Source organism: Nuphar pumila, chromosome 6 (genome assembly GCF_984573655.1).
Source record: "Nuphar pumila chromosome 6, dmNupPumi1.hap1.1, whole genome shotgun sequence".
Lineage (NCBI taxonomy): Eukaryota > Viridiplantae > Streptophyta > Magnoliopsida > Nymphaeales > Nymphaeaceae > Nuphar > Nuphar pumila.
In genome coordinates, this window is record NC_143254.1 from 19066533 (window position 1) to 19072532 (window position 6000).

A 6000-nucleotide genomic window follows, 5' to 3' on the forward strand; every position below is an offset into this window, starting at 1 on the left:
ATTTAACTAGTGGTTTTTAATGAATTGCTTCTTTATAATTTGTATAGTGTTTTTCAATGAACTGCTCTAATGTCTTATGTATGTTGTATATATCTTAGGTATCTCACCAAAGGTACTATGTGTAGACGTGGTACAAGAAATGTCTACAATCTCAAGTCACTGGTTCCAACGCCATCTGCATCCCTACTCTCAAGAAATGACACAATTGAGGTATAATTATTAACATCCTCAGTTATGTGTGTATACAACCAATGGTGCTTACATGTACATGTTGATATTCAATTTCAATTGATGATAAAAACATGGTGATGAGAATGTAGAAGGCATCCAACAACCAAAATATACTGATGTGATTCTATTTAGAGAAAAAACGTTGTTGGTCAATGAAGTGGATATACCGTATGTTGTTTGGTTGTTATGTTTGTATGCAAACTCATTTAAATCTAACATGAATGTATCACTTATTTTGATAATGTAGTACCTATAAAAATTCATAGAAAAACTCTAAAAGTATCACATGGAGCAAATGCAAGTAGGACACAAACTGTCAAAGACTATCTAGTATACCTTGTATTTCTCTATGAGTCTCAAAAGCAATATTTTTGTTATTTTTCTACTGTCTAATAAAAATTAATTGGTAAACATTGACATTTACAACCAATGTTTCAAATGCCAAAACATCGCGGAAGAGCTCTCAATTGCTTTGAGATTGACCAGTTGCTACATTCATTCTGTGAATATGTTATGATACTTGGAGAGCATAATGATATATTGCACAAAGTTTAGGAGGTTTGCTTATGCGAAGGGTAAAATGCTCATACAGAAGTTGAACACTTGCAAATTTGGACATGAGGCAGGTTTTAAAAAATGTACGATATTTTGGAAAACATGTCATTTTTGCCATATAGTACAATAAATTTTTGTTATAAAAAACCTTCTAATCTAATTACTTTCTTCTCTATTTTCTTCTTACATCAATCTTTAGGAAAATAATCTTATTTCTATTGGGCTGAAACAATATATATGTCAATGGCCCTAGTAAACCAAAGTCATGGTTTTGATAGCTATTTGGCTTCAAACTCCCCTTAACAAAAATTGAAGATCCAGTTATGATTAGAAATAAACTTTTGTATCTTTGTCTTTGGATTTTTTACTTGTACTTATCTAATTGAAAAACTAAAAAGATTATGCTTCGTGATTCCATAATCTCGGTATTCTAGTGCAATTCACGAAAATGTATATTCTTCTCCAATTGTGACATTGATAGGAAATGATTAAACCTTTGTAAGAAATAAAGTTTTTCATTGGAATATGAATCAAATTGAACTTACCACTAAACTATACCCACTACATTGTGATTATTGTATAGGAAATGACACATTTGTTGAACAAGGAGATGAGATGAGACGTGAATTACAGTAATAACATGTCCTGTCTCTCTCTAGGGATACTTGGTGAAATAGGGCTAGAGGATAAATAAATGAAAAACAAAACAAAAAAATGTTTCCTTTTGTTTAGCTGTAGTGGTCCGATAGAATCGTGAAGTTGGGACAGAAAAATAAGTTTTGTCCAATAATTTATAAAGTTAAGTTATAGTTTTAACACCCTTGTTCTTGTTCTGTAATGGGACATCTAACCTAATATTAGTTGTTTTTCCTCCTTATCAAACAAAAAAAAAAAGAGAAAAGTGAAAGATGCCCAAGAGACAACTTTCTACTGAAAAAAAAGTCATTCCAATCAAATGGAGCCTTGGGAAAATCCTATACGGGCACGGTCGTGTCCTACCACTTCAGTTCCTTCCACGATTGATACATGAAAACAAAAGGCAGAAGCCAGATGAGGTGATCAAGAAAAGTGAACAGTTAAATCTCATTGTTTTAGATGAGTATGCAAGGAGTAAACAATTTGGAGATGCTTTAGAACAGATTCGGTATTTTGAACGCAAATTTTGGCGAAGTAGGTACACAATGGGACCCACTTAATTGTGGGAAACCAAAAAATTTGCTTTTTTTTTTTTTTTGTGCACGATAGTTCTCCGTGGCATCAGATAGGCTTTCATGGAGACATCCCTGGCATCAGTTTAAAGGGAAAGGTCATGGTCCCACATCGTTGCCCCTGTTATTAGAATCCTACCAGGAAAGCTATCTAATATGACCCGGCCCTTAGGGATGGAATTCAACGTGCAACTGTCGTGTGTGTTTGTGGGAAGCAGATCAGGTCATGCTGAACATGAGCGTTTTTGCTTATGCCGACATCGTGGCCATCCGATTTGTATTTTAAAAAGCTCAAAAGTCAACAAAACCACGTGGCATTCATCCAAAATGCAAACAGACGTCGGCATGAGCAAAAACGCTCATGTTCAGAATGACCTGATCTGCTTCAGTGTTTGTGTGTCTCTGTGCATGAGGAGGTGTCATCTCTTTCTCTCTCTCTTATATATATATAATATATATATATATATATATATATATATATATATATATATATATATATATATATATATATATAAGTGATAATAATTATCTTCCTAATTAGGGATGTCAACGGGGTTTTGCCTCGACCTGACTAATCCTATAAGGTCCGGGTATGGTGACAAATAAGAAGGCCCGATTAAGACCTTGGTTCAGACCTTAAATTTTGATTTATACATGGATCTAGGTATAGTTTGTGAAATTTTATACCAAACCCTGGCCTGACCCGAGTTCTGATTAAGACCCACAATTTTTCAATGTAAAAATAATAAAAGATATTATTTTACCAGGTATGGTCTCGGTCTCGGTCTCGGTCTGGTTCATGTAGTTCTTATTTCATTCAGGTATGGTTTCTTTTATAGTAGACCCGATTAGACCCAGGTCTAGACCCGATACCATACCCAAAAATCTGGTTCAAGTCTGGTTCCACCTAGGTCCAAACCAAACCCGACCTGTTGACACCCTCACTCGTAGGCAAGAACCCTTTAGTGAAAAAAATATAATATTTTTGGGGTTTTTTTGTAAATTGGTCTCTGCCTTATTGGAGATTTATAAAATAGTCGGTACCTTATGCCATTTTGAAATTCGGTCCTCCTTTTAAGCCGTTAGTGCAAAATAGCCCTTCTGTTAAAATTTGGCATCAAACTAACTATGGTTTGACATTGACCATGATCAGATTTCATGGAAAATGACTATCTAACCCCGTCCCTTCGTTCTACATTCCCAATCTCTCTCTCTAAACAGAGTGTAGGTTGCAGTGAACAGGGGAGAGGAAGTGGCATCCTTTCTCTAGTGGCATTTTGACACACACCAATGGTCTAAAATATCAACGGAACATAATGTCATATGATGGCAGTTAGGTTTTTCTTGGGTAGTAGGGGTTTTGGGAGTTCTTTGTTATTTGGGGTTTAGGGGTTTTTGGTTTCTTATGTTCTGTAAAATTGATGGTTTTAAGGGCCCTTCCATCTTGTGGTGATGTAAACGTTCTCTGTAATCGGGTTTATGCTTGGAATGAAAGAGTACATGCAAATACTAAGGTTTTGGGGTTTTGACAGTCTCTCTCGATATCTTGGTGGATGTAAATTCTGAGTTTTGTTGGATGGACCAAAAAATTCTCATGAAAACTTGAAAATGTTCTCTTTTCCCCATGTTTTTATCACCTAAAATGCTGAAAATAAATGAATACATAAGTAAATAAATAAATAACAGAAGATTGCATTAAATTAAAAATATTGAGAACATAAAAATTGTTGTTTTTCCTTGTTAAACAGCTGATATTATGGTACAAAATGTCAATGTCATAATATTTTGGCTTATTTAAAATGTCAACCGAAATGACATGTTTTTTCATGATAATTTTAAAATAATGCTGATATTTTGGACCACGCTCACGATACTTGGGACAACAGATGGATTTTGGACGTATAAAAGGGTAAAATTAGAGGAAAGTTCCATGCAAAAATACAACAGTCAACAAGATTGATTCCCTCCCTATCTTATTCACATTTTGCAAATTGGTCCTTTTTACATGGGTAGAATCATCAATTCTGCTGTCCTTTAACGGTTACGGGCAAGAAAACTAACGATTATTAACCTCGTTAACCTCATTGACTAGTAATCTCCCAAGGTTAATGAAAAGGCGAGGACCAATTTGCAAAATTGCATAAGGAAGACACTATTTTGCAAATCAAGAATAAGGCAGGGATCACTTTGTAAACATTTTTTGAACTGTTTTTTTTTTTTTGAATGAAAGGTATTTTTGTCATTTTCTCAAACCATCACTTCAAGAAAGGATACTTAAGTCTTTCCAACAACAACATAGTCCGATGCAAATTTATGTCAACATACACGGGAATACAAGCCCCATGTGCTTGTATACATGGTGCTCATTCAAAGTCCCGAACAGAGACGTGGGATTCAGTGAATCATCGGGGGGGGGGGCATACACCACCCTCCCCTTCCCACCACTCACTCATGTCCAGTTGCCTAGCCCAAGCCACGGCTCTGCATATTTTCTTTATATGCAAGCTACAGTGCTCCCTAACGAATGTAATATAGCGCTTATCGTTCGAGTTTTTCAGGAGAAGGCGACGTCTCTCTAAACTAACAACCCAAATTCAACGGCCACGCCGCATCCTCACAACCACGATGCAATCTTCTGAAAGCATCTCTTAAAAAACCTTGTACCAAACACTACGTGTGGGATATTTCATCCACGTAGAGGTGCTTAACTAAATTTTCAAAGGCAACCATCCTCTGGTCCAATGCTTAACCGGACAATGCTTCTCATAATTTTCAAAGGCAACCATCCTCTGGTCCAATGCTTAACCGGACAATGCTTCACATCTATGTTGTTACAAACAATCACAACAATGATGATACCATTGTTCATCGCATGACATACAAACACCATACGTCACTAATAGACCAATACATGCATTTTTTCACTCAATGAAGCTTCAAACACTGCGCAGCTCCCTGTACTAATCAAATCGTATGGGTCCAACCAAAATTCCTAATCGAACTTCTTTCTTTATTACGATGGTCAATCCAATCAAATCTGGTCATGTCTGACCCATTGACACTCTTATCAACAAGCCACACTAGAGATTGATTTAGTTTAGCAAAAAAAAAAGTAATAAATGATTATCATGCTTTTATGGTTAATTAGATCTGTCAATGGTTTAAAGTGGGTCAAATCCAGGTTGGTCCAGGTTGACATCTGATAGCTTAGCAAGTTCTTTTCTACATCTGACCAGGTGATCGGGGCACCTAATGAACCAATCCTATGGGAGAGTGACCATGTGGGCTACATGTTTTGTCAGTGTGATCATAGCAACCAATTGCATGACAGCATTGCTTGGGCCCTACAACACCTGAATGTAGGTCCTACTCAAATCAATGCCATGTTGATTGGTGTTATGATTTATGAGCTTCATGTTTAAATCAGCCTTGTAGATGAAGGGTACTAAGCGCTGACCTTACTAAGGTGTACATTTTCTCTTGTAGACTTTGCAAAGCCAAGAGAAGAAACCACTCATGTATCTTCTAGAAAACAAGTATCTTTATATCAACTTTGCAACCATATACTGATTTCTCAAAAGCCAAGAGGTACCTGCACTTGACCATAACACATTCTGCATTTTGGTGGCATGAATTGTCTAGTAGAATGAAACGTATTGGGCAATTTATGACGTCTAGTGGTTGGTCCATGTTGTGGAACTGCATGAATATTTATATATATCCAACATATGAAGGATTCCAAGGTCAAAAAAAGCTATAGCACCTCATACACAATTGTACATCATCTCTGCTCACAAGGGCTCTGCTTTTCTGGCTAGGAGTGATCATGGTTTGTCATTTGACATAGGATGATCATGGTTCGAAACCCCACCTGGGGCTCCTCTTGTTTTCTGATCAAAGGTGAGCGTACTCCCTGGTAGGATGAGGAAACCTCAAGGGTTTTACCAGCTAGAGACCTATTAGTGTACGTTGATGATGGAAGAACGGTCTCGTTGAACCTGCCAAT